At 40.2% G+C, this 27,307-nt stretch overlaps 1 protein-coding gene across 2 annotated transcripts in view; it reads left to right on the top strand.

Moving 5' to 3' along the window:
• Window positions 1-2,021: 2,021 nt before the first annotated feature.
• Window positions 2,022-27,307, top strand: part of olfm3a (olfactomedin 3a) — a 53,986-nt gene continuing 28,700 nt past the window's right edge. The window contains exon 1 of one of the 2 annotated variants that reach the window (XM_039789421.1): window positions 2,022-2,364. The gene's annotated coding sequence lies outside the window, so the exon portion shown is untranslated. The remainder of the gene's footprint in view (window positions 2,365-27,307) is intronic. The other variant, XM_039789422.1, reaches the window with a different exon arrangement.

The raw sequence follows: 27,307 nt of genomic DNA, 5'->3' as shown, positions 1-27,307 counted from the left end.
CATTATCATATAAATAAGTGTGAGCTTGCAGGAAGTGATGTTTTTTGTTTTAGTTTTCTACCATTCTAGATTTAGGAAAAATAGAGAAAGAAGAAGAAGAAGTAGAAGAAGAGGAAGCCACTGAACAGACAAAGAGTGCCACCTGGAGAAATGCATTCTTTATTAACAGGAAATTGATGGGAGAAATCATCACATCACTGTTTGATTGACGGATAATTGCTGAGAAATGTGGTGCAGAAAATTTCGAAAAACCACGTATGGCTGTCCAAATTGCACCATCCACTGGAACAGAGGATGTGAAAAGATTACGGGTTGCGCAGCACCCGAGGGATCACACAGGGTCCTGACAGTCCCAGTGGGCTTCAAACGTAGCCTAGATACTCATCGGAGACAAGAGAGTAGCAATCCTCTATTTGGACCCACCAAGAAGAGTATCACACTCACCTCACATCACCCTGAGACATGGTGTGAGACCTCTTTCCACAGAAAGGGTCTCAAATCAAAGTTGATTTTACAAATGCACGTCGGTCAAAATGTGTCTGACATTGTGACACGAGACTGGGGATTCAAACCAGTTTGATCATGTTTTAGATGCTTAGATTTATAGAGAGCTCCACATACTTACAGTAACTGAAACAAAGTCACCTCATATGATAAATACAGTAAAAAGATTCAATTGAAAAAAAGCCTATGTAGAATACAAAGAAACGCAACTAAGATTTGAAAAGCCTTGCTAAGATTTGCTAATTAGCACTACACAAAAAGTGCAGCTGAGGTTGACGGGAATGGCATTAGTTTTGCAGGTATTTGGTCAAAAACAAAAGGATTGGTGAAATTTAAATTCTGCTCTGACGATGATCACCAAAGTGATTATGATTCATTCTGTGAGACATTTCATGGCAATCCATCTTGTTGGCAGGCATGGATTGGCAGGCATGGTTTGGCCATCAGGAGTACCGGGAAAGTGGGCCAGTCTATTTGTGTGAGCTGAATGGGCTGCACCAGAGTGATAGAGAAAGACATCTACTATCTCTAATATGGCTCTGGGCTGCACCACTCCGGTCGAAAACTCTTCCTTTTTTTTTATCGGCCCATAGAGAGAAGAGCGATCACATGATTGGCCCACTTGTGTGTCTTTCATGTGAACAATCGACATTAACATCGTTGTTCTTTGACTTTGACTTCGAAACTTTGGCCAATCACATCCTACTATGGCCCACTTCCATCCTACCACAGAGAGCGCATGTAAGTCCCGCCCCCACCGGGTGGCGAAAATAGGCTCGTTCGAGATGAGCCAGATCTGCGCAGAATCGATCACCGGCGATCGGCGCCCAATGCATGCCGGTTAGATTTGTGTCCGACTTGATCCCGACTTGCTCTGACGTCATGCACACGTGGGCAACGATAATCTCACGAGACCAAGGCGGCCGCAGTTCTGAGACGCAGGTAGCGCAGTTGCTTTTCACCAACTGCAAGAGCCAGGCGGACGCAGGTGGACCCAGGGCATGCTGGGAAACGCCGGCCTCTCAGCTGATCAAACAGCTGATTGGTTCAGAATCGACTCAACATGATGACGTTTTATATAAACTTTTTATTGATTTTCAATCGGAGGGATTTTAACTGTGATTTGTCTGATTTAAAAACTTATTCTGTACAGAACACATGTTGTGTGGCTGATAGTTGTGTTTAAAAGTCAGAGAGACTAAATCTGTTCAGATTACGGATCATCTACAGTCTGTTGTTTATTAAAATCAGCAACAGATCGCATGTAGAGAATTTTGACAGCTACTCTGTCATAATAAAAACAACTGGAGACTGTGTAGGAGCTGATATATGGGTCTGATAACATTTTATTAAATCGGAATCGGACCACCGTGTTTCTGTCACTTCCTGTTCAGCCTGAAGGCTGCTGGAGTCAGCTGGAAAACTGTCCGACTTGAGAGCGGACTTTTGTCACCGCCCCCTGCTGCTGCCGCCTGCTCTCGTCTACTTTACAGGCGAGGCGCAGTTCATCTCGAACGAGCCTAATAACTGCTTGTTAGCTAGTTGATAACACGAGATTTAAGCATGTCTAACGGTTGATTTAGCACCCTTTGTCTACCAGAGATGACAAGTTAGCTGTTAGCTGTTAGTAAGCTTATGTTAGTTGTGTATTAGCATGCTAAGGCACTAGCAAAACACAATACTATAGCTTTCTGATTTATTTACATTTCACACAAGTTGCATACTGTGTGCAAAATGCAGCTTTAGCTTAATTTACAGACTTATCACTTGTTTACTATAAAGACATCTTAATGACAGCCATGCTCCACCCTCAGCCTTTAGCCATCTTGCTATCATGAACCAGGCAGCCTTTTTGACTCAGTGAGTACATGATCCTACTCTCTTACTTATCACTCAGCCTTAAGTGACTTTTAGGGGCTGGTATGCAGGGTTCAACATTTTTTTGGGCTGGTGAGTCAAGCAAATCTACCAGCCACCCATTTTACCAGCATTTGGCTGGTGAATGGTTCTAATTTTGAACCCTGCTGGTATGTACATGCGTTGAAGTGGAGTGCAAGCATGATTGACCAGTGACCCGGTCAGTGTAACGCTTATCAGTTCAATTTTCTAAGCACAAACGGACATTTGGAAAAACAGAAAAATGAGTTCAAATATCCAATTTTTCATTTTTTTTCCACCTTGACAAATTAAAAAAATTGGATCTTTAACCTGTTTTTCCAATTTTCTGTTTTTTATTCAGAGGATCAGAAATTGAGAAAATTACAAAATTGCATCTGAGCTCCAATTATTCATAATACTGCAATGGTATTCTCTTCCTCTACTTTGTGGGATATGCAGGTCATTAACTGCATATGGACCAAAAAATAAGCTAGCCAGGCAGAACGAGGAAGAGAATACCATTGAATAATTGGAGCCCAGACGCAATTTTGTAATTTTCTAAATTTCTGATCCTCTGAATAAAAACAGAAAATTGGAAAAACAGTTTAAAGATCCAATTTTTTAATTTATCAAGGCGGAAAAAAATGAAAAATTTGATATTTGAACCCATTTTTCTGTTTTTCAAATGTCCGTTTATGCTTAGAAAATTGAATTGATAAGCGTTACACTGACCGTCCCGGCCCTCAAAATTACTTTTTTTTTTAATCCCAGTCCAGCCCTGCTTGTTGGGATATTTCAGTCTGGACGTAAGTGGCGGACTGGACCGACTGGCCCACGTGCATATACTATACCTAAGATCCTGACATAAAGATATTTAGTTTGAAGTCACTATATGTTTTTTTTAATATTATTTTATAAGGTGAGCACGTGTGGGTGCTTTTGGTGGTAAATAAGGTTCGTTATTCACAATCTGCAGCAAGAGGTTTTTCTTGCTTTTATGGCTTTTTCGGGAATTGTACCTAAAATGGTTGCAACTGTGGCTCATTATGTATGCAGTGTTGAGATCAATATCTGATTGCTAAAAAATCACCTTCTTCGCATATCCTATCAACTACAGAATGACTCAAACTGTATTTTGTTTATGTTATTAGCGTTTCAGTATTTCACCTTTTCAAGAGGTAATTTGGGTTATTTGCAATTAGTGATAAAGAGGGGCTGAAAAAACAACTAACAACAACTAACAACAACAACTAAATGCCAGCAGCAAATGCACACAGCCTGGAGCGCTTTTATGTTGGGGCGTTATTGGCTTATTGAGTCACACCAGGAAAGTATATTGGAAAATTAATTAAATGTTTAGTATTACTCAATTATCAGAATTTTGTTTCCAAGTAAAACAAGAATAATGTTCTTTATGACGTTCCATAAATAAATGCAATCTAGTTAAAAGGGCTTTAATTACATACATTTTTAAGACAAAGAGTCTGAACAGTCACAACAGTGGGCTCTGATCAGCTGTCTGTAGTGGCTCCTCTGGTTCAAATGAGGTAAACCAGCTGAGTGGAGGCTTTCCAGCTTTAATTCAAACTAAATTCTCTGGTGGTGGCAGTCAGGACCAATGCTGAATTGTAATGCTGCTGACCAGAGATAAAATGCCTTGAAAAATGTGGATTCTTGATACAAAACAATGTCTTTCTCTGACATAGGAGGATTTTAACTCCTCAATAGACCCCTAAATTTGCCTAAAACACCCCACCCCTTTCCCCCCATCCTCAAAGAAACAAACATAATATAATCCCCTCACACATGTATAATATGGCTCTCCCTGTACCAAATTTAAGATCAGCCACATATACTTGATCTCTCTTTACATTTGCTGCAGAACATGTACAGCATCTCTACATGACAGATGGGTTATCGCCATGTGTACACTTCATTTTAACTATTCCTATAAGACTCACCAACTCAAAGCAGGGCATTAAACATGCAGCCGGAGTGCTCAGTCAAACAGATAGGTATTGAGTGGCAATCATTTTAAAGCATGATCCCGGCTCTCAGCTCCACGCAGTCCTCAGAAAGCAACTGGGAAAATCTGCTCAAAACACTGACTGGCTGGGAAACACCAGGGAGTGATCTTACTCCACTCCAACCACCATGTTACCATCACATCCTTTCTTAGCAAAGCGTGTGTATGGATGGAACATGCTCTAAGCTATTGTGATCGAGATAATTAGCGACCCCAGCGGGCTGATGTTACTGTATTCTCTAAAAGGAGATGAAGGGGCCGATCAACTACTGTAAGGAGCCAGAGAGCTGAAATTACTTTCATAACAATTGACAATTACATTTGTATATGTCAGGGACTTGTATCTCTGGGACTGTACATAAATTCTTCCTTTCAGACTCTGGCAAGGGCCTCGGTTCAGACTCATGGCTGAGCAAGACTCCAATTAGACAGGCAAACGCATCTCCAGCCAAGAGAAAACAGAAAATTGAGGCAGACGTCAAAAACACTGATATTGACAACTTCAAATTCTCATCACATTCTGGGAGCATAAGTAGCAAAACGGTGGATAAGAGCCAGTCAAACTACCGTTACAGCTGTAGCGCGCTGAGTTTACGTTTTTTTACAGGTATATCTGGCAACCCCGGTCTGGCTGTCAAACTGGGCAGTTGATAACAACACACAGGCACAAACACAAACGGAAATTCCGTCACGGAACGGAAATTTCAAAAGGAGAAAATACTGGCATTGTACATTAGCATTGTTGTCAGAAAAGATAGCATTTCAACTTAGCATGTTTCCTTAATATCTGATGACGCATTGGGGTCATTTTTGGATTTATTAGAATAAATATACTACATATTGGACCTTTAAAGTTTGCCACTGACTTGCTACTGACACGGGCCCCAGTGCAACCACACTGCCTACACTGTCTAGGCCCTTGGTGTCGTCACTGGATATTATAAAATGCATTATTACAAATAATCTCATATCCACAGGTGCAGTGTAGCCCTGGGGTTATAAAGTATGATGCTGCATGACTCACAGTCTTCACAGGATGTCAAGATGTTATTTTGAGAAATTAAATGTGAGTGTGTAACACAAAATGTCTTTGCAGGCATGATACGTTTAGGCAGTTTGGCATCTATTGAGATTGGGTGATTTTTGATTGGCTCATTTAATTTACTCGGTGGGTGACTTTTATTTCAGGCACTCGGCTTCTTAAAGGGACAAAAGTGCAGCCATTAAAAGAACAGTTTAACATTTTGGGAAACTCACTTATTTACTTTGTTGTCGACTGTAAAATGAAAAGCTCACGGTTAGCTTATTTTAGCGCAACAGCAGAAAGAAACAGACTTAATTGCGGTTTGGGAGTTTCAGGTGAACTTGTGAAAGTCGTTGCCGTAAATGTAACGGTCAAGCTGTGTATGCAATGTTGTGGTCAAGCCAGGGGCTGACTGTGGTCGAGCCGTCAGTGTGCACCATGGTGTGTGTGCATGGAGATGAGGGGCTATTCACTGTTATTCCATGCTGGTCGACCTTCTTCGGCATTTATCGGCAGACTCGAAAACTTGTAGGCTTGTATATGCTGCGAAAAGAAAATGCAGGCATACTTGTCATTATACAATAATAGTTGTCTGATTGTTAATCACCACTGTCACCTCTTCCTGCAGTAATCATCGAGTATTAATATCCCAGTCCCTGCAGGGTAATCATTTGATAGTGACCGCCAGAAGAGTTTTGTGAATCCACTGTTGCAGTCAGAGTGGAATCCAGGAATCAGTCACTCTCAGAACATCCTCGTGGAAAAACCCTCGCACTGTCATCAATGATTGAGTGGGAAAAAAAATGACACTTCTGGGGTATGGCGCTGAACTGGTACCTAGTGTATACGGTCTTTTTCTATGTTTGCCTTTCAAAATCCTCAAGTGGAATTAAAGGCCATATTTAAAAGGGGAGATAAAAAAAGTATAGGGAGTGATCAGAGAAGCACAGCAAGTGATTGTGAACAAGCCCTAAGGCACATGCCAAGGCTCCACTCGTTAGAAAACCTGAGAGACTGTCAACAGCAGATCCACCGGGACCTATAACAAAGCTCACCCCATGAAATGCTTCAAAGACATGAACTCATTTGAATAAGTTCAGATAAGTCCTGCTCTGCACTCTCTCATCCTGTGCATGAGGTATTGTAGCCGCATATGGCATTGAATCCCGAACAGGACACAACAGGCTCTCTGACCTCCCTGCCAATAAATTCTAGTGCATCTCCAGGGAGCAAGTGAGCCGGTGAGCTCTTAAATAGCAGGTAAGGGACAAGCGTGAAGATTGTGTTTACCAGCCAAGGACAAGGGAGGCAAATCTCACTGGGCAGGAAACACACCGCACAATACATCTTGGCAGCACCTGTTAAAACATTTAACAGGTAGACTTTTCAAAAGCCATTTCTTTACTCGAAAACATCCCAGGAAAATAAGTAAAGAAGAGAATGAAGCAACATAAGGAAGGGATATCTCTATGTTCATATTTAATAAATAATGTTGGATTAACGATTAAGCAAGACAAATCTGACCATATGGAGAATAGCTGCATTCTCTGAAGGATAATGTAATAATACTTCTCTGGTTATACGGGCCTAGTGTGGTTATATTATGAGAACAATTTTTTAGTTAAAGTTGTTATAGACATTAAAGCAGACCTAGCCTGTCTTTATGTGAGTGGCTGCATAATTGATTCTGTGAATTATTAGTTCTTTGAACATGCTGGTGTTAGGTGGTTGGGCAATTACCACAGTGTGTATAATGTGTGTTTGCGTGATATGGTCCAATATTCCATTTCTTCTCTTGTTGCTCTCTCAGCTTTTGTTTCACAGTGTTAGGCAAGATAAAGCCAGGATTTAATTAGCAAATACTTTATGAGGAGTGGAACTTAAATGTTGGTTGGTTTGGTAGCAACACAGGCTTAAATTTAAAGGTCCCATATCGTAAAAAAATTTATTTCATTGTTTATTTTTATTAGAAAGCGGGTTGAGGTCAGTGTTGTAATGTAACGGAGTACAAATACTTCATTACTGTACTTAAGTAGAAATTTCACGTATCTGTACTTTACTTCGCTATTTAAGTTTATGTCAACTTTCACTTTTACTCCACTACATTTCCTAGATAAAATGTATACTTTTACTCCGTTATATTTCCACTAAGCATCTTCGTTACTAAAAAATAAAATTAGAAGAAATGTGTGCGACTGCAATAAGGGAGGTTTGGCGAATCACTGCTCCTAGATTGCATTACGCACGCTCCGCACGCCGCGCGCTCTATTTCAGCGCTTGCCTTGTTTGTTGCTAAAGGAGGAGGAGGACGCACAACTGAAACCGCCATGGAAGCACGAGCACCTACTGGAGGACCTCCCGTTATCGTAGACCACCAGGCTCGACATAAGCAATGGCCCGATGGCCCGGGGCCAGTAAAAACGTATGTCGGGCTGGTTGCAGCCACAGTCACTGGTGTGTGCGTTAATTACTTCACGCAGCACATGTAGCCTACTGACTGGAAACGTTACCGAGGATTATTTACCGCCGATGGCGCAGATGAACGCTACACTCGTTACTGTAAGTAGGTAGCCTACAATAAAACCTCCATGATTAAAGAGTCAATACTTATCAATAACCCACGTACCTGTTCTACAGGCAGAAACACGTAGAAACCGATATCTCTGTCTGCGCTGTCCACTCTCGTCCACCGCGCTGTGCAAACACAGCTCTACTAAAATGAAATATAATAAACTGTTTGTCTTAATTTGCAACCAATCCTGAACTTTGGACAAACTCTTGTAAACGTAGCTGCTGTCTAAATGAGCCATCCTCTCTGCTGGAGCGGTAAACCTATGGATGTATTATAAGACCAAAACAAATACACGTGGCTACTTAATATGCACGTGAATGACGCTTTCTTCATTCTTGACGATGTTGCCGGTGGTATTATTTAGCAACAGAATTGTCTTATTCTATATATATACTCAAATTAGGCATACAGGAATTATCTGAGATCATTTTCAAGTTAAGTAACCTATCTAGTTATCATTATGGATTTTCCATGTTTTTAGGGGTTTGCATACTAATGTAAAAAATATAGCATTAATTTAGTAAGAAAGTGAAAATATCAAACAAGATGATCGTATTAGGTATAATTTTTTTTTCTTTATTTGAAAGTCCGGCCCCTGGAGTGTCTGCTTAAAAAAATTCTGGCCCTTGGAAAAATGTAGTTGATGACCCCTGGTCTAGCTTTGCTAATAATGGCACAACATCCAGTGGCAGTGGCTAGCTGGGTTGGAACCATTTTCTAAAGCATAGGTGCGGCGTATATTTTACTGCTTTTTTTGTCCTTTTCCAATCACCCCTATGATATTTGTTTCAGGGCCAGTAAAAATGTAGAAGGGGCCAGCAAAACTCTGATCTACAGTGGGGATTTTTTTTATGTTGAGCCCTGCGACCACCCCGACGATAGTGGTGAACTCGGTGAACAGGGTAGTGGTGAAGATAACGTCATACACCCGTGTTGCAAGAAATGTTTCTGTACATTGATGTCAGCTCTAAAAATCAGCTGTTTGTTCTTTGAACTTAAGAGAATTGTGCCTGAAAAGTCCTAGAAAAGAATGTGATTTTGATTTGATGAGTGAGATTAAGAAGATATGGGAACCCTGAATATGCTTTATGCTTTACTATAAGAAAGCCACAATAAAAGTTCTAACCACTTGCTTTTAAAAAAAAAACTTACTTTTACTTCAAATACTTAAGTACATTAAATATCAGAAAATTACTTTTGATACTTAAGTACAGTATATATCAGATACTTTAAGACTTTTACTTAAGTAATATTCTAAAAGGTAACTTTCACTTCTACCAAAGTCTTTTTCTAGTACGATACTTGTACTTTTACTCAAGTATTGCTTTCTAGTACTTTATACAACACTTTATACAAGTACTGTGAAAGTATGAAAACGTTAAATCCACAGAGAAATGCACACAGCCCGTATTCAGAATTGATGCCTTTAATACAAGAACTGCCATGGCCCACGCCATTGAATGCTGTGATAAAAAAATTTGAATTATGTCATTGTTTTAGCTGTTTCCCTCCTGCTCTGACTTTTCCTTATTGCCGATTCTGCACATTCCTACATTGTCATTATGATAGAATAACGTTTAAAAAAAAAAAAAAAAACTCCAGTCGCCAGGAGCAGCAGCTAACCCTAACCCTCCCCTCTACAGCCGAGTTGACACGTTTCCATGACGGCCATCAGAAGCGTCGCATGGGTTGTGCCAACTGTGCACAGGGCCTTCGTGCCTGCCCAGTTTGCAATCGTGCAGTTTTTTTTCTCATATATATATTATTATAAATAATGTTTTATGCATGTTCTTGACTTCATATGCTCAAAAATGAAAATCCCTTTGTCAAAAATTGAAAAAAAAAAATCAAATATTCATTTATAATGTTACACCGTTACCATGGTTACGTTAGCGCGCGCTGTGTGCAAGAGCCTCGTACCCCCGCGACTGCTCTGACGGCCGTTTAGCGCATTCAGATAATGAATGGTAGATAGAAAACTCATTTGCATGCCAACATTTGCATCTTTTGAGTAGAGTATGCACAATAAGTGTTTCCATCAACCTGTTTTCATGAGCATTTTTCAGTGTGCTCATAAAAGACCTGAGTTGTAAGACTACTTTGTAATTATCCTGACAAGTTTTCCTAAAAGAAAACATAAGATGCATAATAAACTGTAATCCAAGAATAAAGTCATAGTTCCCAATTGTTTTGGCTTGTGACAATTTACATAAAAGCTGAGTCACGAGGCTCCTTGCCACAATTCAGATGTCTATGAGGTTTAGCCGTTTTTACTAAAGATTTTACATTTAGCTGAGGTTGGGAACCACTGTAGTAAACTAGTTAAAACCAGCTCCACTTTATACCTGCTACAACACAAAAGTAAAATGCTATTTTTGCTTTGATGCATTAACAATCAAATAAAGTATCTATAATAATGCATCTGTCTGATGGACCATTTCATAATAATCCCTTTTACTTTTTATACTTTAACTACATCTTCAACAATATTAAAAAATATTTCAGTACTTCTCTTTGAGTAAGGTTTTGAAGGCATGGCTTTTACGGTATGTGCATACAGTGTAGCATTGAGACTTCTACTCAAGTAAAAGATCTGAACACCACTGGGAGGCTGACAAGAATAAGAGAAAGCCATAAAAATCTAAGAAGAATGTATCCCATCCACTGTTTCCTCCTAAAACGCTCCTCTGTTGGCACGGTTTCCGAGACAAGTTAGAAAGAACGCTCTATATATACAAGGTCACCCCTATCGACCTGCCTCTGATGGATTTGATATTTAGCCCACATCTCCTCAACAGCCTTATTCACGTGACGGCCATTTGAAGTCCTCACACACTCAGAGAGGGAAAATATTCTACCTGGGAGATTGGCATTTTCCTTTGGAAATAAACTATAGCAAAGTGCTGTCATCATGTTGGAGCTCTTACATTATGTCCAGACCCTCTTTATTTGTCACCACTATCGAATAGGATTGGGTACCGAAACCTGGTTCACTATGGAACCGGTTCATACGCGACCGGTAGGAATCGGACCGGATTAGAACGCACATTTCGGTTCCTCGTTTCGGTTCCACTTAATGTGTCGACTAAAATATTTTCCCTCTGTCGCTCTGAAACGGACGTAAAATTTTCACACTTTCTCTGTAGTCTACTAACTCTACTAGCTAGCTACCGTAAATGAAGGCTACTTTAAAATGCCATATTTTCCCCTCTGGGCTCACTGAAACGGACCTAAAAGCATAATAACCATTTACTGCACGTGATCGCTAGTAAACATATTACATCTTTGATGTCATTCTTCAGTTTTTCAAGAATCGGTTACGGAATCGGAATCGTTTTAAAAGTACCGGTTCGGTATCGGAATCGTAAAAATCCAAACGGTACCCAACCCTACTATTGAATCAATTAGCATTTCTGGATCCAATTACTTTTTTTTATTCATTGAAATTGGGTTTATCTGCAGAAAAGGTAGCATCAAATTCTGAAATAATAACTAATAATAATAGTAAATACTACACGATTTATATCGCAGCTTTATTCTGCAGCTCCAAAACTAGCTCAAATTTATCTGACTCCCATTACGAATCCATATAAAATTCATAAATTTACACAAAACAGTCTGTACTGGCATCAGACATAGTTAGAGGCAATTGTTGTGCACTTTCATTTGACCAGTCACTGGAATACTTGATGTGAGCTAAATCCCTTATTTGAGCTGAAAATTGATAATGTCACACATCACTGGTCTAATCCTTTGAGTTGAAACAGCCCTCCAAGGCAGCACGGTGTGTTCTGTATGATATTCCATGCTGCTTGACTATATTATGCCCTAATGTATATGTGGCCTGATATGTATAGTCTACAGTCTGCTGGAAGTTTAGGCACCTGCTATTGTCCACTATGAGTTGGTTATGCTGTCACAGAAACAATTCCTCTGAGACTAAGAGGTTGTTCTGATTAATAATGTAATTAACCATGCAAAATGAAACGACATGGTGTAACCTAATCTAATTCAGCCTCACTCGTATATAAGTGGAAAACTATGACGCTATTGTTGAATTACATTTTGTTTTTAAGTTTACATTATTATTTTAATTAAGTCAATATGGGTGTCCATAAGTCCTCGTCTCAAAACGTGTAAAAAAGTAATTTATCTAGGACATACAGCACTGTACTTATGTTTATGTGATAAGAAAAAAAGTTAAAGGACATGAATGTTTTGCAATAAGGAACCATTTTTGTTCCTGCCTTCCAGTGTTAGGCGAATGTCTTCACATTGTATATCCATCCAAAGTTCAAAAGTGAAGACATCAAGCTGGCGCAGGTGCGTTTAGGGCACGTACGAATCCACTTTTGCTAGTTTAACAGAGAAAAAAAGGGCCCGTGCGCCAGGCGCGTGGTTCAAAAGGGTTGTACTAGAGAGATATTCAGGAGAAGAAACTGATCTGCTCGTGCGTGAAGTGAAAATGAGCGAGAAGATCATATCATATTACAGTAACAAGCATAGTGTGCGCGCGCTGTACATGAGCCTATGCGCATTTTACTAATACGCTGTTAAAATAACAATAAAATGCTCCGTTATTGACTTTAGACCAGATTTTTCTTGGTCAATGGCACGATCACTTTCCGCTGCCTCAAGATAGCAATACGCCAAGAATGCACCTGAACACACCTCCCTGTAAGACCAGCACGCCCATGGGCGCAAAGATGGGCGCTGGTGCATTTGCTATTTAAACGACGCGGGCGCTGGATGGGAAATTGAAAACTGCGTCGGTCTTAAACTAGCAAAGACACTTGCGTCGGGCTTTGCGCTGCGCTGTGCCGGGTGCAAGATGCGGTCCTAAGACTGTACACAGAAGCTGGGGAAAAATTCTGCATTTAAATTTGAAAAACGAGAGGCAATTTCCCACTAAGACTGGAAATGTTCCATTCTCAGGCACGATGGTGAACCGAAAGCTTCAGCTGCAGAGAGCCAGATTGACTATTATTGAGCATTTGACCATGAGCCAGCCGCGCTGACATTTTATTGATGCATTTCAGGGGTCATTTTACATCTGTGTGGCTTGGCCGAAAAATGAGTCATAGCACTTCTCTCCTCGAGGCTTTGGAGAGAATGAGCTGACCCTTACTTTAATCACACAGACTCAGAAAGCAGACTGATCTCATGAAGTGGCGTATGTATGACATGCCAATTTGTATGCTGTTATTGGCGTGTTATCGAGACGCATGCTCGCTTCTTAGGGCCTATCTTGCACTCGGCGCAATTGCCTTTGTACACCGACGCATGTATCATTCCTATTTTGCACCCGACGCACAGCTGACTTTTCCCTCCACAGACGCACGTCGGTAAATTAGGGAATGTATTTGCGCTCCCGGGGGCGGTTCAGCGAAAAGAGGAGGCGTGTTCCGGCGCAAACGTTACTTAGTGCTATTCTGCAGTTTCAGAAAACAATTCCGCCATTGACCAGGAAAAACCTGGTCTAAAGTCAGTGGCGCTAGTCTAAAGTCAGTAGCGCGTTATTCAGATGCTATTTTAGGGGCGCATGCTTGGCCATAATGTAGCGTGTGCACAACGCGCATACACTTCTCTCATCTAAATGGAAGCAGCAGTTCCCATTTTTGCAAACCATACATAATTACAAAGGAAAATATTACTGAAAATGTACTTCAGGTGTTTGGATAGGTCAGGAGGCACTTTACAGTACAGTCCTCAAAAAGTCGCAGCATTCTTTGTGGCTTGTTGTGTTTTACACATTTCCATGAATCATGGATGTGTTGACGACATAAATGAGGAAATATTAGAGGACTTAAGGAGACGTGATGTTGAACTACGGCGGGATCTGGTCCGGGAGTAATGCGCGATGTGCTCCTGGTGGAGCGGGTGGACGGAGATGGAGTGGGGGTAAGAGGAAGGGGCACAGCAGGAGCAGGTGGTGTGTTTGGAGGCCCTTGCTCCATGGCTGCAGCAATCCTCTCCAGACTTGAGGAGATGCGCCTGAGGGGCTGCAGCAACATCGCCACTCGGCCAAGACGGGCATTTATTACTTTGCCGCATCTCGCATCGGCAGCTCCCGCTGGCGTGCGCCAGGCAAATCCGCCATCATAATAGCAATCCGCCATGGAACAAGCGCGACTGCTCTTAAAGGGAATGTGAGATGACGCTCTGATTGGTTTATTGCACGTTACGCCCAAACCACACCTAGCTATTTCAGAGCAACCCATTTTAGATTTGCGTCGGGCGCAAGAGTCATTTATCCCGCCGGTAAAATAGCAACAGCGCCCGAGATCCGCCCACAAAGCTACTTGCGTTTTGCGTTTCATACTTGCGTTTCAGATCGTTAAAATAGGGCCCAATGTGTGTTTAGGGACTGTTCGTTATTTATTTAAGGGGCCACCGGAGGAGTTTTGGGACCTTTGGCCAAAAAAGACACGACCCTCCCCACGCTGGTTAAAAAAATTCTATGACCCTCCAAAACGATCTGGACAAAAGGCATGATCCTCCTTCTGTACTGGTTTGCGCTTGACAAATATATACAGATTCACATTGTTTTATTACAGCCATGATATACATGACTAAACCTCTGCATTCTCATCTGACGCATCCCACTCCTGTGTGGTGGCCATTTCAGTAGATTTACTTACTAACGTTGTTGTGGAAACACAATAAGCATGGAAACTAAATGTACACTTCCTGCATTACTGCATTACTTCAAATACTAAGTTACTCCTCTAGTAAACTAGTATTCACATGAAATAAAACAATAAAACATTGAGACCATTCAGCAAGGCACTCTGGGTAACATTCAACACACAAACTGGTTGCTATGGACTCGTCACTAGGCTTCCTCCACTTTGCCGTTTAAACAAAGTGGAATAAACTTATAAAAGTCCAAATCTACACAAAACCCGCAATCAATTAGTAAGCGGACATCAAATGTATATACATGGCATTTAGGAAACCTTTATTGCAACCTTGGCACGGTAAGATGTCTAGACTAGCAACAGTCATTTTCGTTTTTTGCGTCCTGCTGCTCCCATCGTCATCCAGGAAATGTGTTTTTTACTAAAGCAGTATATGAAATCAGATGTATTACCTACCACCATTTAGTTGTTTTGTGTTATATAAGATATTTATAAAATATCTGATCATGCCAGACTTAATTATTCGACTCATACGCGTCGATTTCGGTGGGGACGGTGGGTACGCGTACCTACCAGATTTCGTCATGAGTAATTTTGTACCCACCACTTTTTTGAAAACCTTGAGCTCAATTTAGTAAAAAAAAAAAAAAAAAAGTCCATAATACATATAATTCTTGAGCGACAGATGCCAAAAAATCCACAACAATCACTATCACCACAGGGCAGGCAGGCGCACACAGCGCTCTGCTGCTGCGCTGGCTGCACGCTTCTCTGTTCACAACACTGCCTGTCGGGACATTCTGCTTAACGTGAAAAAACTTAACGTGGTTTAATGTAGGCTACCTCAACAACGATCAATGATCACCAAATTTCTCATGGCCATATCTTGTAATGAACAGCCTGTCAAAATAACTAAACCGAAATCCAACGATTATAAATTATCTCACATTAGCGTTTTCTCGTGGGGAGTCAACCCACAGCCGCTCCACTGCCCTGCTGAAAATGTGAAGCAGAAACGCGTCAGATGTCAGATAACGTCCATAATAATTGGACTTTGGGTTAGATTTTTTTGACAGTTTTCAGTGGTTATGAGGAGCAATATGAGAGAGAAATTTGGTATTCATTGATCATTGTTTATGTACATTAAACCATGTTTTTATTCATTAGTAAGCTACAGGACAGCGTCTTTTAAACAAGACCTGCGCGAGAGAGAAAAAAAAATGTATGCGTCATTGTACCCAGCACTTGTGGAAATGTACTTCCAAATGCGTCTCTGTCCCCAGCACATTTCAAACCAAACTGAGCCCATGATTCCACTCATTTTTTAAACAATGCAATTATCTTTTTCAGCCACCAGTGGGGCAGCTCCCCTTGTCCCACAGCAACTCATGGGTCAGACCCATCTGGTAGCGGGGGCCGAGACTAAGACCTACATGAAAAAAAGCCACTTTGAAATTTTGCTGTTTCATGACTTACATTACCTTGCGATTGCGTGTGAATTTACACCGTAGCGAGTAGTATGAAAGGGCTAAAATCTGCATAGGGAGGTTGGTCGGAGTGGTGGATGAGTCAAACACAGGACTTTCACCCAGGAGACCGGGGATCGTGTCCCGCGTATCACGTTTCCTTCGTGTCCCGCAAGTCAAGTTTCCTAAAGTCAACCGTCGCTCTCTTCTTTTACTAAACCCAACCCCGTTCTTCTTTTACTAAACCCAACCGGTTCTTCTTTCACTAAACCCAACTGGTTCTTCTTTTACTAAACCCAACCCCGTTCTTCTTTTACTAAACCCAACCGGTTCTTCTTTTACTAAACCCAACCGGTTCTTTTTTTACTAAACCCAACCGGTTCTTCTTTTACTAAACCCAACCGGTTCTTCTTTTACTAAACCCAACCGGTTCTTCTTTTACTAAACCCATCGGTTCTTCTTTTACTAAACGTTCTTCTTTTACTAAACCCAACTGGTTCTTCTTTTACTAAACCCAACTGGTTCTTCTTTTACTAAACCCAACCGGTTCTTCTTTTACTAAACCCAACCGGTTCTTCTTTTACTAAACCCAACCGGTTCTTCTTTTACTAAACCCATTGGTTCTTCTTTTACTAAACGTTCTTCTTTTACTAAACCCAACTGGTTCTTCTTTTACTAAACCCAACCGGTTCTTCTTTTACTAAACCCAACCGGTTCTTCTTTTACTAAACCCAACCGGTTCTTCTTTTACTAAACCCAACCGGTTCTTCTTTTACTAAACGTTATTCTTTTACTAAACCCAACCGGTTCTTCTTTTACTAAACGTTCTTCTTTTACTAAACCCAACCGGTTATTCTTTTACTAAACGTTATTCTTTTACTAAACCCAACCGGTTCTTCTTTTACTAAACCCAACCAGTTCTTCTTTTACTAAACGTTCTTCTTTTACTAAACCCAACCAGTTCTTCTTTTACTAAACCCACCGGTTCTTCTTTTACTAAACGTTCTTCTTTTACTAAACCCAACCGGTTCTTCTTTTACTAAACGTTCTTCTTTTACTAAACCCAACCGGTTCTTCTTTTACTAAACCCAACTGGTTCTTCTTTTACTAAACCCAACCCGCATGTCACGTTTCCTAAACTCAACCGTCGCTTTCTTCTTTTACTAAATCCAACCCCGTTCTTCTTTTACTAAACCCAACTGGTTCTTCTTTTACTAAACCCAACCCGTCCGCTGTATACGGTGCTCAAAATACGTACAGATAACACTCCACTTGGCTTTAGAAAGTGGCGTGTATGTTTACGCAATAACACGGCATTTGTAAGTGGCATGTTATCGCGTAAACATACACACCACTGTATGTTTACCTCCGCTGTATACAGCGTAGACATACAAACGGATAGCTCAACATGTGTACAGATAACACGCCACTTGGCTTAAGAAAGTGGGTGTGTATGTTTACGCGGTCATGATGTCATGTTGCAGAAAGAAAGTGTGTGCTCGAAACCTTAAGATAATAAAGAGATGACAGTTACTGCATGCTCTATCTTCCAGAACAAAGTTTGCATTGTATGCATGCCAGGGCAGGCTGAAAGGGAGGAGAGACATGGGGGGTAAACACAGGGAAGATGATGAGTCAGTGTCCTGTATTAAGCTGCAGTAAAGGGTAGGAGGTCAGTGAGGGGACCCTGACTACAAAAACTAAACATTCTCTGAGAATTTCATTCAGCTTTCCCCATGCTGCATTAGACAAGCAATTGACCGTTCGCTAATCCCCATTCCTATTGGTTACTGTTGCTATGCTTGTCAAGCTTTCCATTCTCACACAGTAGCCTACATATGTGTTTTACCACTCAAATTGATAGAATTGTTTGTAACAATAGGTGGTAGATTTCAGACAGAGGTAGACAACAGCATTCTTGTCAGTGACTGTTGATTTTGTCAGCTGAAATGACAACTCTCGAGCAGATTTTACAAGCTATAGCTAGAAAGCTAATAAAGCTAGTGCAAGCTTTATGAGTTGGTTGAAAAGGTGTTTCTTTGGTTGACATTTTAATGTTTCCAGCTACCTAATAAAGCAAGAACCAAGAGGTCTTAAATATGCACTTGATAGCTACATAGCTGTTACATTATATTGTGCCAAGAGACGGAGGCTAAAGGCTACATGTCCAGGCACAAAGTCAGCATCCTTATCAGTTGATAATAAACAATATAATAAAGAAACAGTATTGTTCTTCTATTGCAGCATGCCTAGTGTTATAAGAAATGTAAGATTAGCCGCTAACATTTGCTCACACTCTGATATAGCAGCATCCAAGACCAGCCTCCACACAGTGGGAGACTAGTCAGGATTTAGTCCTTTTTTACACACTAAAATGCAACCATCTGTGGGGTAATAGCATGAATATAGCACATAAACTAATGACTATTGTTTTTCCTTGTTTTAAGTTTCAGTGCTGTGATCTAATTGCTGTTTCAGTGGCTTTTCATGCAATACTATAAATAAAAATACGGATACAAAAATCCATTACGTAGTTTCTGTCAAACCACAATACAATAGTCACAACAAATAATCAGCATTAGAGAGTAGAGTATACAACAGAGATGAGAGTTTTGATTACCATAAAGAGTAGCTATTAATAAAAATGTGATCTTCACTCTGTTGACCAAATTCTCAACAGTTATGACCTTAATTTTAATATAATGAAGGCAGTTTTAATAATTTAAATTTAAATTAGTCTTAAAGAAATAGCTCTAGTCTTGATGAGAACATCTATCCTTAAATAACCTAAGGCTTTGAGATTTAATCAGCATGTGATAATCAATATATGCCAGGAGTCATTTTTGGGATGTAATGTTGTAATTTACTCTGCTGTTGTAGCTGCTTTCTATCTCTTTCTCTTTCGGTTAATGATTTCCAATGGTCTCCCAGAAGGACTTTCAACAAACCCCACAGAATGGGCCTAAACTTGTTGCCAGATTTTGATTAAAAGGTGTAGGTGGAGAGAGCAGGAGAGCTGCTGGTGATAGTACAAGCAAGTAAATGAGCATTTTTGTGGGTGGGAAGCAGTTATCCTCCTCACTGCCTTAAGGTTTGCATATAAGGTGAGGATTGGAAGCTCAATATACATTAGTGTTAGACTGATATATGGGGCCAAAATTGGACCATTAACTGCTGCCTGTGAGTCAGTTATTCAGACTCCCCAGTAAGTGTGTTATCAAGGCTAAAATAAAAAAATAAAAACATTTTTAAAAGCGGACATTTCCCCAAGTCTCCTCAGTCATGCACGATGTAGTAAAAATTGTTTGTCCACACACCTCTGCAGCATAGCATGTCAAACAGAGAAGCAACGCAGAAACACAGAAAGATAAGTGACCTGAGAAGAGGACATGCCAGCAAAGAGTAAAGATTGAATAAAGACCGCAAGCATTCAGTCTATTATGACTCATAAAGCACCACTGTTGAGCCAATCAGTGGGGAAATCACCATCAGTAGTCCGTGTGATTGTCTGTATGGCACAATACTCGGCCTAAGTGGTTGGTATAAAAGATTGGACAGCAAATTCTCAGGCCCAGGCATGAGTCCACACCAATATTTCAGTGTTATACAGGTTTTAGTGTTTGTCAGCAATGTTCCTTGTTCATTTTTCACCTTGAAACCTGCAGTGCTTAACTCCCTGAAAGAAGTAAAAAAGTGTCAAATTGGTGTTGATTCAACTCTTTTAGTATTTTTGAAGGCTGTAGTTGGTGGTGCTATTAACACAGTGTGTCCTCTGTGTACGAAGCAGTCTTGCATCCTCATGCCCGGGTCTCCTGTCTATGTCATACCCCACCCCAAATCAATAATAAACACATGTCAATACTGTTGATGCATGATAATGAGGGGGACTTGAAATAAAGTGTAACTAACATAATTATCGTTTTCTAGTTATATGGAATGTTTGGCCATGAAGTTACAGGAATATCCAGTTACAATAGGACTGAGATTTTTCCACAGCAAATGACAAAACTGTAGTAATTAATTAACTGATTCATAATGATTAAAGCATTAACTCCAATTAAATTGTACATATTCACAATTATCTGTATACTTAGTGCATATATAGCCATTCTTCTGATGTGATAGCAATTTATGTGCATTTTATTGCGCTACGAATCTTTATTTCTAGAAAGTCCACAGGGAGAATCCTGTGTTTCCACCCAGACATACACATACATTCATTCATTACAGTAGCTTAAAGTAGAAAGGATTGTTTGGTTTTCAGTTAATTGCTCTAACCCTTTGGAAAAATTAGCATAATCTTGTAAGTATGTGGCAGATGCAAATGCAGGATGCATTACACTCCCAAGTCTGATCATGATTTGGCCAGTACTTTCATAGACATCAGATGGGACTAACAAGCTATGGCATATTTTACTGTGTAAGATAACAAAGAGGTCTATATTTGGTTCAAACTAAAGAGGATTCATACTCCAGAGGCCACTCAACTACCAGCATCCAAGAGGCAATTATATAAGAGCTAATTGGTGCACTGTACATTGTAATTAGCTGTGCGCATTGTGATCACCGTGTTGTTGTTGTTGTTGTTGTTGTTGTTGAAAGTTCTTGAGCTTAATTTGAAGAAGCAACACCATGTCAAGACGACTATTTTATATCCTACAGTGATTATGAAAGATAGTAATACTCTTACTTCTCCAAAGTAAGGGCAGTGAAATTAGCTGATTACATAAAGATCAAGCAAAGTATACAGTGAAGAGGTAGCATGTATGTAGAAATTTCCAGCAGGTGTTACTATTGTTTGTTTATATATATATATATATATATATATATATATATATATATATATATATATATATATATATATATATATATATATCTCTATCTCTTATTTTCTCAAATACTCCAGAACATAATCATAACATCCATCACACTCATAACATCCATCACTTTTAAAATATATATATATATATATATATATATATATATATATATATATATATATATATATATATATATATATATATATTAAAAGTGATGGATGTTATGATTATGTTCTGGAGTATTTGAGAAAATAAGTGTATACATTTACTACCTTATTCCAAATGCAGGCATGTTTTTTTCATATGTTATAATCATGCCAGGTTACAGGTTTGTTTTATTATCGTTCCTGAGGCCTGTACTACGAAGCAGGATTTGGCGTTAGTGAGCTAACTTCAGGTTCAACCCAGGATTTTCTGTATCACGAAGGTGGATCACTTGTTACCGGGTTCAGTCGCCGTGGTAACTCATGCTGAACACCTAACCTGGTCGGGAGCAGGTTAAGTTGGAGATTAGAGATCAACCGGTGTAAAAGCACCGCCTACTGACCAATCAATACCTCTGCCAGGGTTTCAACTGAAATAAAAGGCTAAAGCAACGACAGTTCATGGAAAGCACAAGTGTAATTATGGTCAGATCTTGTGCCTGACTAATAGGGAAGTGACCAGTGTAGTCTAATGTAGGCTATTATAATAGGTGTACTGTAGCCTACTGTATATTGGCCAGAATCTGCCTTTGGAGGAGGAGGGAGGCATATCATAGTGGGGGGGCCTGGGTGTCCTCTCCCAGGGAAGTTTTAAGCATCAACTTCATTTCCTGCATTCCGATTTAATGCACCAATTTCACGGTAAAAATACCTTTATTCAGCCTATAGATGTTAAGAAAAAAGCACGGGTGACAATTCAAAATTTATCAAAAATATAATGGAAAGTAGCCTATGTTGTTACGTGTCAGTGGGCACTTTTTCTATATAGAAATCTTGGAGCTTACTATCATGTAGACTACACCACTGGAAGTGATATTGATAGGATAAGCGCTGTGATTTACGTAAAACAGCATCAGCTTTTTTGCCAGCTTTCCTTCCTGCATTTTGCCTGTAAAACCGTGTTTGTGTTCTTCATATTTATGTAGAGTTATAGTTTGCTCTTCTTGTTTATAATATGCAGCTCTGGTAGATGTTTGCGATTGGTCGTGGTGTGCAAACGCCGCCTCTTTTATGTGAACGCGCGCGCCGCTGAATTGGGAAATCCTGAGTTGACTGAACTAGTTGATAACCAGCATCGTGACACAGCTTATGCAGGACCGCGGTTGTTAGGTTAGGTGAAGCCGGATAACTGAAAGAGATCCAGGGCATGTTGATCTTGCTTCGTAGTACAGGCCTCTGGTCACCAGACTGTGTGTCTGCTCAATTAGTCACAGTGCGCAGGCGGTTCGCCTTTAGGGTTGTTGTTTTTTTCATTCAATTAATGGTCAGGACTGGTACGCCTTGCCGGTGAGTGACGATAAACTAGCAGTTTGCTAGTAATTCAATCCAAGAATTAATATCATATGATTGTATAATTTCATTGGTTAATTCTGGGTTTTGTGTTTTCATTACAGGTTTACAACCTAGCTTGCTAACTTACTAACTTGCTAACTTCACTAACAAGCTGACAGGCTAGCGTAGCGTTAGCAATCAGGCTACCTAGTGTGTGGATGCTTATGTGTTATGTGTGCGCAATAAAAGTTCATAAAGTGGCTCGAGTTGTATCCGCCGTACTTGTCCTGAAACCCTTCCAGTGGGGAGTTTATTGAGCTATAGTGATAGCTAGCTTAGTGAAAACTGGACAATATACCATAAAAATGTTCATCTTGTTAAAGTGATGGTTCGGAGTAATTTACCCTAGGGTCCTTTGCACCATGACCTCGAGCCAAACAACCCCCCAGAAGCTTTTTTCACCTGGGTCTAACATTGGGCGAGTTAGCGTAGAGTAGCGTTAGCCGCTGAATAGCTTAGCGCAGGGGCTAATGGACCCACGTTTGTATCTCTTAAATGGCCCCACTAATAATGCCCGAAATGATACCAAAGGTCTACACTAGTGTATATATAGGTTATGCACTCATAAAATGATGGATTGGAAAGTTTGTAAGTACACCAGAAGTTTATGTAAATAATACTTGCTTCTGCTCTCTGCTGTTGTTGTTGCTGCTGTGAGACGAATGCTTAGGGACGTCTACAAATTACAACACCGAAAAGAGATGCAACAAAAATATTTTTTAATTTAACTTATTTTTTAAAGTAAGTGCTGTAATATAACTAGCAGGAGACAAGTAATAATTGAGGTAAGTTTGGAGACATTACCTTATTTAATCATTAAATTAATACATATTTTTGTTGTATCTCTTTTCGGTGTAGTAATTTGTAGATGTCCCTAAGCACTCGTCTAACTGCAGGTAGCAGCAGCAGCAGCAACAGAGAGCAGAAGAGAGCAGGCAAGTGTTCATGAACTTCTGGTGTACTTACAACTTTCCAATCCATCGTTATATGAGTGCATAACCTATTTGTTATAGTGTAACCAGTCCTGGTATCATTTCGGGCATTATTAGTCGGGTAATTTACGTGGATACAAACGTGGGTCCATTAGCCCCCGCGCGCTAAGCTATTCAGCGCTAACTAGCCCCTTACGCTTAACTCGCATGTTAGACCCAGGTGAAAAGCTTCAAAGGGGGTGTTGTGCCGAGGTATCGGTCATGACAAAGGACCCTGGAAATTACTCCGAACCATCACTTTAATGTGAAAATCACTTTTAATAACCGGTATCCTGCATTCAGCATTGTTTGCCAAAACACGTTGAGCCCTTTTTTCCTGAAATAGGCCTTTTTTCACAAGTAGACCATGTCACAGATTTTTAACATGAAGGACTCACTGTCATCAGCCTGCACAATACCAAGACCTTGAAACTAACGCAGATAAATGGAAATTATTCATTATTTTATAATTTACACCTGTATTTTTCAGTCCTCTGTAAAAGAGGAAGATTGTTTGTCCGTATAGGCCATGCACACCCCTGGTAAACCCACACAGGTGATTTTGATTTGCTGATTAGAACTAGAAGCGTGTGGGCAAGTGAAGATTGCTCAACTGACATCGCCCTGACTTTCCTGTTGTTTTTGTTGCACCTTGGGAGGGAAAGTTACACCTTTTATCATTGCCTCCATTTGGCCATGCAAATGTGCCACTTGTTATGTAGCAGCAAGGGTATGAGGTGAATTGCAAGTGTCACATGAGGAGGCAGGTATGATGTTGAATCAGCGGGTAGTAGAGATGTTGTGTAATCTTTTCACAAGTTTGAAGTGTTGATGGAAAGAAGTACAGTAACGTTTGGGGTCAGCCCTAACAAGCCGTGTCAAATATGTATCTATTAATCAGTATTATTAAAGCTATAGTGCGTAGTTTCTGTTGCTCCCATTAGAGTGCGGATCGGGCCGCATTTTTCTGTCAGAGTCCGGCCCGCGTCTGACAGAGCAGTAACCGAACCCGACCCCAACAGGCATTAAGATATTTATGTCTGAGCCCGAACCGAGCCCGACACAGTTAAAATCAAATTTATTTTCTCATACTAATGACACGTTTGTGTGGAAAGCCCGCTTTTCTTAAGCAACTGTAGGAAGGCATTTCGAAATGTCAACAGATGAGCGCATCAGCGCACACGGGGCTTATGCGCACGTTAACACAGGCGCGCAGTTGGCTACCTACATAATAAGCTGTTTTAAATTAAAAATGTTCAGTGCCTTATCGTGCTTCTGTGACCGAGCCCGACCCAAACCCGAACGTCATTTTTAAATATCTGTCCGAACCTGGCCCGGCCAGTCGGGTCCCGTCGGGTTCGGGTCGGGTATCCATCCTCTAGCCCCCATGAGTAATTGGCAATGACAACAGCACTGTCGGGGCGTCCACATGATACAAGCCTTCAGTAATCGCGCACAGCACCCACCCCTCTTCCACGCAGTTGCTAGTAACCAAGGAGGACACGGAGGATTAAAAAAAACGTGATGGACTCTTCAGAAGAGGTCATTATCTTCACCCGAGTTTCTGCGTGCGAAAGTCGCCAGACGACACTATCTTCTGAACATAACCATACTGAGAAATACAGAGAGAGATTTGTGTGGAGCTGATAGTGTTAATTAGCTTTGTAGCAACTCATTTGGCGATGGCTTGAATGTAACGGATGTTCCATTAATATCGAAAAGTTACACACTAAAGCTTTAATGCTCCTGGGAGACATGGTATTTGGTTTACACGCTGCACAGGGCCAACCATTAAGGTAGGGATGTATACCTTTGGGAACCACGTTTTGGAGCTAACCCAGTTTTATAAGTACATTGCAGCACCTTCAACCTGAACAGTTCTAATTTCCCAGAGGTAAAATCATGTGCAGTGCCAGTAAAAAGTAGTTTTTCTGCATTTCTACTAATTTAGTCATAAATTGTAGTCCGATATCAAAGTCACAACAATGGTGACTGCCTGTAACATAAAAACAATTTTATGTTTTAAAAAGTGAACCCTTGGTTTTTAGTAACTAGTTAAACCTTATTTTACAGTAGTGACCTCAATCAAATGTTTCCTGCATGTGTTGATCACTTCTCCACATCGTGCAGGAGGAAGTTTAGATCATTTCCCCGTACAAAACGGTTTGATTATATTCATATTTACAGATTATTCGAGGCCTGGATTGACCTTAACCATACTGAAACATTACTTTTCTTATGTCTGAGACATTTTGTAGTTCATGTTTCACTGTGTTTTGGAGCATTTTCGTGTTACATATCCCAACTTTAAGCATCAAATTCTGACCGCTGCCCTGAAACTTCAACTTGTAAAAGTGATTTTTATACATTTGACTGCATTGTTTTCTGAATGAGTAATGGTTGTTCAGGTCCAGTGGCAGCAAAACAACTACAAATCATGGTGATACCTACTGCATTCTTCACTTTAAGGATGGTGTTATGATAGGCTATTAGTTTGCTTTATCACTCCAAACAAAGTGTAAGGTGTGTCTGCAGAAAAATATATTTGTTTGTTTCATAGTTTGTTTTGTATACTTTTTTGTTTTCACAGAACATTCTCCCAGTAACATAATAGAACTTTCAGGTTGCCAATTTTAGATGTACAATGTCATCAAGAGAGAACCGTGCTTCCCTCCGTGGTGCCTTTCAATGAGCACAATTGTCGCCCGCTAGTTTTCTTTTTGATGAGACATACATGGCGACCAAGCAACTTTGAGGTATTTCGACAGGTCCTTAACTGTAACCCAAAAGTGCTCTTCCACCTTTTTAAATCTTTCTTTGCCATCTTGCTTTATCTGAATTACACATGTGATTGAACTAAAATTTAAACTCATTGATGGGGAAATCTGACTTGTAGTAGCTTTCTTAGAGGCCATTTGTGAAAGAGTTCACATACAATGTCCTATTTGGATATTTGATATTGAGATCTTTGAATAAATATGCCAATTTGAATTACTGTTACTTGAGTGTTATTAGTTTACATAGAGTGTATTTGTATATTATAGTGACTTTGATGAGCATCAGACCACATTTTATGGGTACATTGTGCATAAATGTCAGAAATTCCAAAGGTTTCGCTATCTTTTTCTCAGCACTGTAGGTGTAGGTGGGCAGACATAGAAGTATACCTTATAAAACAGTTTTGAATGTTTTGGTGCCACCAGCTTGCAGTCTTCCTTATTTTCTCTTTAATAATTCTTTACAGGCTTTTAAAGATTGCTGCCACTAGCTGTTAATACCCATTACTGATGTTGGCAGTCTTCAGAAATGTGCATCACTTATCACTGCTTATAGTGTGCATGTAAGTCCTTGCACAATGAACAGGAATAATGCCGGGAAGCGCCCATAAAGAAATCAGCAGTGCAGCACCACACGTGGTCAAGAAGTCCACAGGGTACCATTAATTAGCTCCATTTCATTTTCATTAGAATGTGTTGTTTTGTAAATGGCAAATAAAAGAACTGTTACTCAGTGAATGACAGCATTAGTAGAGATCAAAGTTCCAAGTGCTTTTCAGACCCACCAGCTACTGCAGAATGACTAAAGACCCCTCACATTGATGTGCTGTTTCTTTCCCTCCATTTTTCTGTACCACCAAATGCCACTTGATGTTGCTGAGCAACTAATGCCAGAAAAGAGAATGAAAAAGGAATAACAGAGCAGAGGGAATGACAGAGGAAGGACGATATAGCAATAGCACATTTCTTAGATGAATCCTGCAAAAGGGCAGGAAGGCAAATCTGGAACAGAGAAAACCGAGAAAAGGGGAACAATTTTAATACAAATTGGATATTGGTCTGTCAATGTTGTCCAGCTCTGACATAAAAAACA

The sequence above is a fragment of the Perca fluviatilis genome, chromosome 22, assembly GCF_010015445.1.
Source record: "Perca fluviatilis chromosome 22, GENO_Pfluv_1.0, whole genome shotgun sequence".
NCBI lineage: Eukaryota > Metazoa > Chordata > Actinopteri > Perciformes > Percidae > Perca > Perca fluviatilis.
Note: the sequence above shows the minus strand (reverse complement) of the source record. Positions and strands in the feature narration are given on the sequence as shown.